This window comes from Magnolia sinica, chromosome 18 (genome assembly GCF_029962835.1).
Source record: "Magnolia sinica isolate HGM2019 chromosome 18, MsV1, whole genome shotgun sequence".
NCBI classification, from domain to species: Eukaryota; Viridiplantae; Streptophyta; class Magnoliopsida; order Magnoliales; family Magnoliaceae; genus Magnolia; species Magnolia sinica.
In genome coordinates this window covers 71,148,146-71,156,710 of record NC_080590.1, presented here as the reverse complement: position 1 = coordinate 71,156,710, position 8,565 = coordinate 71,148,146, and the positions used below count along the sequence as shown (strand labels likewise).

General features: G+C 38.8%; 1 non-coding gene across 1 annotated transcript; it reads left to right on the top strand.

Annotated features, from left to right (window-relative positions):
* Positions 1-8,198: 8,198 nt before the first annotated feature.
* LOC131234165 (small nucleolar RNA R71) lies at positions 8,199-8,305 on the top strand. The gene has a single exon (XR_009165573.1). It is a non-coding gene; the product is annotated as a small nucleolar RNA R71 (small nucleolar RNA).
* Positions 8,306-8,565: the final 260 nt, after the last annotated feature.

Genomic DNA, 8,565 nt, shown 5'->3' with positions numbered 1-8,565 from the left:
CCAGATTTTGTTTTAGATTTTTCATATCCTAAGCCGCTCTTGTCCTTTTCAGGTCTTCCCATACCTAAGAGTTTTTCTAACTTCTCACCACTGTAGGAAAACTTATAGTTTAGCTTAGCGATTTTTCTGGATTCTTCTAAATCAAACAGGAGTGTATGATTTTCATTTTGAAGGAGCATGTTTTTGTCTTTTAATAGCTCATCCCGATTGTTTAGTTTTTCAGACTCAAATTTAAGGAAGGTGTTGATTCTTTCAAGTCTATCATTATCTGAATGATATTGCTGTAAGTCATTGATTAGATGTGTATTAATTTCTAGAGTTTTATCCAAATCTTTTTGTAGCAATTCCTTTTTATTTTCAGATATTCCAAGTCTTCTAACAATGTTGATGCTATGAATGTAAAGTTGATTGTAAGCATCTTGTAGTTTATTTTATTCTTCTTCTTCTTCTTCCTTTTCAGTTTCCTCATTATCTGATGGAAATGATTCAGTGGCTTACGGTTCTTCCTCGTTCTCAGTTTCACTAGGAATGATTGGAGTAGTGAAGACCATAAGAATTTTTAGAGATTTCTAGTCTCCATCACTCTCTGAGTCACTAGATTTTGAGTTTGACTCTTCTGTTTCATCCTATATGGCAGTCATTGCCTTACCCTTAGTTTTTCTATTTGGGCATTCAATAGATAGGTGTCCAAACTTTTGACAGGCATAACATTGTGGTTCTTTGGTCTTTTTACCAAATTTACCTGCAGACTATCTGTTGTCCACCCTTTTTCCTTTAGATGGACGGCCACGATTTTTCTGAAAGAACTGTCTGAATCGTTGAACCAACAAAGCCACTTCCTCATCTTCATCTTCCCTTTCACTTTCAATGTCCTCATTTGTTGTTTTCTTTGAAGATTTGAGGACAGTAGTTTTGGATTTTGGGGTTTGTTTGAAGTGTAGTTCAAATGTTTATAGGGAACCTACTAGTTCTTCTACTTTCATTTCATCTATGTTTCTATATTCTTCAATGGTTGTTACTTTAGGATTGAACCTTTCCGGTAATGATCTTAGTATTTTTCTACAAATTTTAAGAACCGGAACTTTCTCACCTAATCCACCCTTGGAGTTGCAAATGATATTCAATTTTGTGAAAAACTCCATGAAGGTCTCATGCTCTTCCATTTTGAGACTTTCAAACTGTGATGTTAAGACTTGTAGTTTGGATCTCTTTACAGTGCTTGTTCCTTCATGGGTTGTTTCCAACAGATCCCATACTTCTTTGGATGTCCCACACATACTGATTTGATTGAAAATATCTTGGGACACAGCATAGTAGATAGCATTCATAGCTTTAGCCTTAGAAGTTTGGTTTTCTTTGTCGAATGTTGTCCACTTCTCTTTAGATTTCGGTTTGGTGATACTTATGCCATTATCAAGTACTATTTGTAAAGATGGTGACACATATCCTCTTTCAACTATATCTCAAACATCATGATCTAAGGATCTCATAAAGTAGTGCATTCTAGCCTTCCAGTATGCATAATTTGATCCATCAAATACTGGAGGTCTAGAGACCGATGAGCCCTCTCCTTTGGCCACATTCCCAACATCAGTCAAGATCACTCTCTAGGCGGTGAAGCCCTTTAAGAGAGACCCACTCTGACACCAATTGAAATTGCGATAATGACCACTTTAGTTGAAGTAGGAATATGTCCTAGAGGGGGGTGAATAGGACTTTTATAAAATTTTATAATAATTTAAAATCCTATTACTCTAATCCTAACATTAAGCATACATTAGGATTACTCAAGGGTAACTCTACTGGCTTCCAAGCCCGGTAAAGGATCCAATCACAAACTATTAGAGAAATGAACAATGTGCAAATTAGTTTATGATGCATATGACTGTGTGTGTATGTGTATGTGTGAGGTGTGATCTCAAATAATCAAATATGAAAGTACTTAAGGAAATCACATAAGTAATGGAAGACAATAGCAATCTCAAACACAGTCATTTTTATAGTGGTTCGACTACTTGTCTACTCCACTCCTGGCAACCGCACTCAAACCTTAAGTGTACCAGGTTTCACTAAGGAGGTTTCACACGGTTTACCTTAAACCCAAGGTTTTAAATCAGGTTCACCTTTCACCAGTACAACTTACACCTAAGCTGACAGTTTATGCTCCCATGAGCAAGGGTCAACACATAGCACCCGATTTTAGGCACACTGGTCAAGGATCCACACAAGGAACCTCTCACATTTATGCTCTCACGAGCAAGGGTCAACACAAGGCACCCAATTTTAGGCACACACGCCAAGGATCTTCTATAAGACCCTAACTGTTTATGCTCTCCACAGAGCAAGGGTCAACACAAAACACCCACTATGTACACTCCCACCGGAGGCCTCCTAGAGGACTTGCAAGGGGTGAGAAACACCTTCGACCCAATCCTACAAAGGAATGATCACAAGGATCCTCTAGACTCTATTGACTTACAGATAAGTAGATGAGCCCCATTCAGCGCGTTGTTGAAGATCTTCCTCCTTTATTGATGAAGAATCTTCTTCTTCCTTGAACCAAAACTCAGAAGATGTACCAATGCATGGCGACGAGTTGGGTCAAGGTTGTAATGGAATCCTACTCTATTGAAGGTTTTCCTATTAGGGAAATAGAGCAATTCTAATCATTCATTCTGTAATGGCATCCCAGCTCAATGATTTGCCATTAAGATGGTAGTTGGAGGATCCTTGAATGCAAAAGTTCATTCCCTAATCCACTCTATTGAATGTCAATGATGAAGGTGGATTGGAGGATGAACTTCCATGAGAGAAAGGGCTTTGGGTATATGATCTAAATTTAGACACTTAAAAGCACTTTCTTCTTTCTCTACTAGCACCTAAGGCCAAGCTCTCTATAAATAGGCAAAAGGTTCCAACAGATATAAAATGATCACATTTATGACAGAGTTCGATATCATCGAGCAGGGTTAATATCATCGAGCATATACTCTCGATTGCATCGACTGGCCACTCGATGACACGAACTCAAATGCCATACGCTTTTAAAATATTTTTCCAGCTGGTCGAGCGAATCGAGACACGTGTCAATGTCATCAGATTTCGAACTCCGATTTCATAGATACAAGGATCGATTCCTCGACATTTGAAAATGAGAGAGACTTGCCTTAGAAATATTTTAGGTCAAGGATATGATCGAGGTATACTTGATATCATCGGAATTTGAATGTCGATGATATCGGTAGTCAGGTCGATGCATCGATAAATCCAAAGGATTTTCCAATTAAGCTTGCTGGACAGTTTATGTCCATTCTCGATGCAATTGACCCAGCCTCGATACCATCGATACTTGAATATCGATTCTATTAAGTGACCCTCGATCCAAAATAAGAAACCACCTGAAAATATTGCTGGTAACTGTGTCCAAGGTTGATAGCATCGAAGGCCTTTCGATATCATCGAAAGTTGAATTCCGAGGATATTGAGGGATACTTCGATATATTAAAGGTCTTTATGATTTTTCATAGAAAAATAGAGACACAAAATCTCTGCTGTCAATTTTATCGAGTCATCTTTGATAGGCTCGAGATTCAAGAATCGATGATATCGATACTGCTATCGATACATCGATAATTCCGTCCAGAAGTATATGTGGTTGTTGGACAACATATGTCCTCATTCGATATTATCGAGTGAGTTTCGAGGACATTGACAACATTTCTCAATTATATTGATCATGCTATCGATAAATCGACAGGGTAGAAAACTCAGAGATTTTTCTGAATTTTGAAAAAAGTTTTCTAACTCAAAAACCCTATGATATTCTAATCAGTTTTAAGGGTTTTAATTACCTGGTGTTTTAGGACATTGGATGTGAGTCTTAGATTTACTTGTGGCGAGTTCGGGCCGACATCCGATTGAGGTAGATGGTTGATTGATCTTCCTATAGAGCTTCTCTGTCTAGCCGACTCAACACTCACGCTAATTGACAAACCCGGGCACTTTCAAACCAATCCTTACGGTCAGGGTTAACCATCTTTTCCAAGATGTGTTTAATCTCCCTATTAGAAATCTTTGCTTGCCCACTTGTCTATGGGTGGTATGGAGTGCTCACCTTATGAGAGATGCCATATTTCTTCATTGAGTTTGTGAATGGCATATTGCAAAAATGTGAGCCTCCATCACTAATGATGGTTGGAGGCATTTCGAACTGGGAAAGAATAATTTTTTTAACAATTTAATGATCATTTGATGGTTATTGTTCCGGCACGAGATTGCTTTAACCCATTTAGTGATGTAGTCTATGGCAAATAAAATGTATAAATTTCCATGAGATTGTGGGAATGGTCCCATGAAATCATTGCCCCAACAATTAAATGCTTCAATGATCAGAATGGGATTTAAAGACATTATATTTCTACGGGACAATGCTCCCAACTTCTAACAATGCTTATAAGCTTTGCAAAACTCATAAGTGTCCTTGAGCATAGTGGGTCAATAAAAGTCACACTGTAAAATTTTAGCCGTAGTCTTTTTAGAAGAAAAGTGACCACCACATGCCTAAGAATGACAGAAGGAGATAACACTCTGGTGTTCATTGTCTAGCACACATCTCTTTAAAATCTGATTTGGGCAATATTTAAATAAATAAGGATTATCCTAGAAGAATTTTTGCACCTCGGTGAAAAATTTCTTCTTATCTTACGTAGTCCAATGTGTCGGTGTGGAACTTGTGGCAAGATAATTAGCAATATTAGCAAACCAAGGTGAATGGGAGACTTTAAACAATTACTCGTCAGGGAAGATGTCGTTTATGGGTGTCGTCTCAAGGGAATCAAGTAGCTCAAGTCTCAAAAGGTGGGAGACTATGTTTTCTACTCCCTTTTTATCTTTTATTTTCAAGTTAAATTCTTGGAGTAGGAGGATCCATCTTATCAAGTAGGGCTTACCATCATTCTTTAAAAGAAGATACTTGAGCATCACATGATCGGTGTATATAATGATCTTAGATCCGATCAAGTAGGATCTAAATTTAGCCAAAGTGAATACTACGGCCAAGAGTTCTTTTTCCGTAGTAGAGTAATTCACTTGGGCCGAATTTAGCGTCTTACTTGCATAATGAATAGCATAGGGCTTCTTTTCTTTTCTCTGGCCTAACACCACCTCAATAGCATAGTCAGACACATCACACATAAGTTCAAAAGGAATGTTCGAATCGGGTGGCTGTATAATAGGTGTGGTAGTTAACATGCCCTTGAGCTTAACAAAAGCTTCTTGGCATTGTTCAGTCCACTCGTATGGTACATCCTTTTGAAGTAGATTGCATAAAGGATGAGAGATGTGGTTGAAGTCCTTTATGAATCTCCTATAAAACCCAGCGTGTCCTAAGAAGGATTTCACGTCTCTTATGCTTTTGGGTGGAGGTAAGGTAGAGATAAGATCAATTTTTGCTTTGTCTACCTCTATTCCCTTAGACAAGATGATATGTCCAATAACAATTCCCTTACGAACCATGAAACGCACTTCTCCCAATTGAGTACTAAATTCTTTTCTTCGCATCTTTTCAGTATACATTTAAGATTTTCTAAGCAATCGCTGAAAGATGGACAAAAAACCGAGAAGTCGTCCATGAAGACCTCTAGATGTTGGCCTACTATGTCAGAAAAAATATTCATCATACATCACTGAAAGATGGCGGGAGCATTACACAGTCCGAATGGCATCCTTCAGTAAGTAAAGGTGCTAAAAGGACATGTGAACGTGGTCTTTTCTTAGTCTTAAGGGGTTATCTCGATCTGATTGTAGCCCAAATATCCATCAAGCAAATAGTAATAGGAATGACCAACTAGCCTTTCCAAAATTTGATCGATGAAGGGCAAAGGGAAGTGGTTCTTCCTCGTGATGGTATTCAATTTCCTGTAATCAGTGCACATTCTCCAACCAGTAGTAACTCTAGTTGGTATGAGTTCATTATTAGCATTGGCTATGATGGTGATTCTGGACTTCTTAGGAACCACCTGAGTTGGACTCACCCATTGACTATCAAATATGAGGTATATGATACCTATATCCAATAGTTTAAGAACCTCCGCCTTAACTACTTCCTTCATGTTTGGATTTAGTCTGTGTTGTGGTTGCCAGGAGATCTTCGCATTATCCTTCAAGTAAATGCGGTGAGTACAAATCGAAGGGTCAATTCTCTTGAGGTCCAGAATTGCCCATCCAAGGGCTCCCTTATGCTCAATGAGAGTAGAGATGAGCATACTCTCCTGTTCTTGCTCAAGGTGGAAAGAAATCACCACCGGGTATATCTCGTCTTGACCTAAATAGTCATAATTCAAATCAGAGGGCAAAGGTTTTAGGTCAAGCTTTGGTGCCTTGAGGTTAGACGGTAAAGGCACTACATCAGTTTGGGGTAATTTTTTAAATTGTGGCCTCCACAAGTTAACTTTAAGTACTGGCATGGTGTCAAGCATGACCCCTGTCTCCCTAATCATATCATCGTCCAAATCATGGGAGTGGGCTAGGCATATCTCTAGAGGGTCAGAGGATAAGGTCAAGAGTGTTCTATCTTCCACGAAAGAGTCAATCAGGTTAATATCGTGGAGATCATCATCATCCTCTGACTGTTTGTCTGTATTGAAAAAGATATTCAATTCCAATGTCATATTCCTGAAAGACAAGCTCATAACTCCATTCCTGCAATTAATGATCGCATTTGATGTGGCAAGGAATGGGTGACCAAGGATGACAGGTATTTGAGTGCTCATGTCCACGATGGGTTAAGTATCCAGAACGATAAAATCTACCGAGTAGTAGAATTTGTCAACCTAGACCAACACATCTTAATTATCCCTCTTGGTACACGGACTGAGTGATTGGCAAGTTGTAACATGGTCTGGGTGAGTTTTAATTCACCTAGACCCAGTTGCTCGTAAATCGAGTAAGGAATCAGATTTACGCTCGCCCCTAAGTCAAGGAGTGCATGCTCAATGCGGTAATTCCCAATTACGCAAGCGATGGTTGGGATATCAGGATCTTTATACTTCTGTGGCACATCTTGCTTTAGGATAACACTCACCTTTTCAGTTAAAAAGATTTTCTTTTAAATATTTTATCATCTTTTGGTGCTGCACAAGTCTTTCAGAATTTGGCATATGAAGGTATTTGTTTAACTGCATCTAGTAAATAAATATTGACATTCACTTGTTTCAACACCTCTAGAATGCCCTGAGAGTTAGAGAGAGGTTTTGGTGCAATCAACCGTTGGGGAAATGGAACAATCGGCTTCCCTTGAGGTTTTGATTCTAATTCTTATGAGACAAGGCTAGATCTATCATTGTTGTCCTCTTCTGGGTCCTTAGGCTTTTAAACCCTAACCGGAATGGTTTTGTCAATGGTTTCCCACTCCTAAGAGTGTTGATAGATTTAGCTTGCTTCATCTGTTTTAAAGAGCTCGGGTCGCTAACTTCATATTGTTGTTTTGGATTGGGGAGAGGTTGAGCTAGAAGGCTCCCCTTGTTCTCAATCGCACTTTTAGTTTCAAGTCCTTATATGACCTTTGTGAGGTCTTGAAAGACTTGTAGCATACCCTGATTGAAAAGCTCTTGATTTTGAAGGTGCTTTAAAACCGGATCCTCCTGAGGTTTCCTTTGAATTGGAATTTGATTAGGGAATCCTTAAGGTTTAGGAATTTGTCCGTTTCTCCAACTGAAGTTTGGATGATTTCTCCAGCTGGGATTGTACGTATTAGAGGTGGGCCCACTAAAAGGTCTTTGGTACTTACTAATGGCATTAGATTGCTCATTCAGTACCTCTTAAAAAACAGATATTATTGGGCAATTTTTAGTTGTGTGATGTTGCAAGCACAAATACCGCAAACAATTTCCTTATCCTTATCCTTCTTTAATTTCATGGCCTCGAGTTTTCTGGTGAGATTAGCCACCTTAGCATTGATATCATCGTCATCCTTCAGGAGATACATTCCACCCCTGTCCTTAGATTGAGTCGGCCTAAACGTTGTGCTTGATTTTGGGGAGATGTCCCATGATTGTGTGTTTTCTGCAAGCTTGTTAAAATAATCCCACACATCATTGACACTTATATTCATGAATTCCCCATTACACATTGTCTCGACCAATTGGCACATGGAAGACATCAGTCCATCATAGAAGAAATTCGTGATGCGCCACGTTTCAAAACCGTGTTATGGGCATAAACTGACAAGATCCTTGAATCATTCCTAACATTGAAAGAATGTTTCATCTTCCTTTTGGGAGAAGTTCATGATCGACTTTCTAAGGTTGTTCGTCTTATGGTATGGGAAAATCTTCTTTATGAACTCCCTTGTCATGTCATTCCATCTACCAATAAATCGAGGACGTAGTGAATGTAACCACATCTTAGCTTTCTCTTTCAAAGAAAAAGGAAACAATTTCAGCCTGACCGTGTCGTCAGACATGTTAGGAAAATATAGAGTGGCTATAATTTCATCAAACTCTTTCAAGTGTAGATATGGATTTTCATATTTAAGCCCATGAAATTTTGGAAGGAGTTGGATCACCC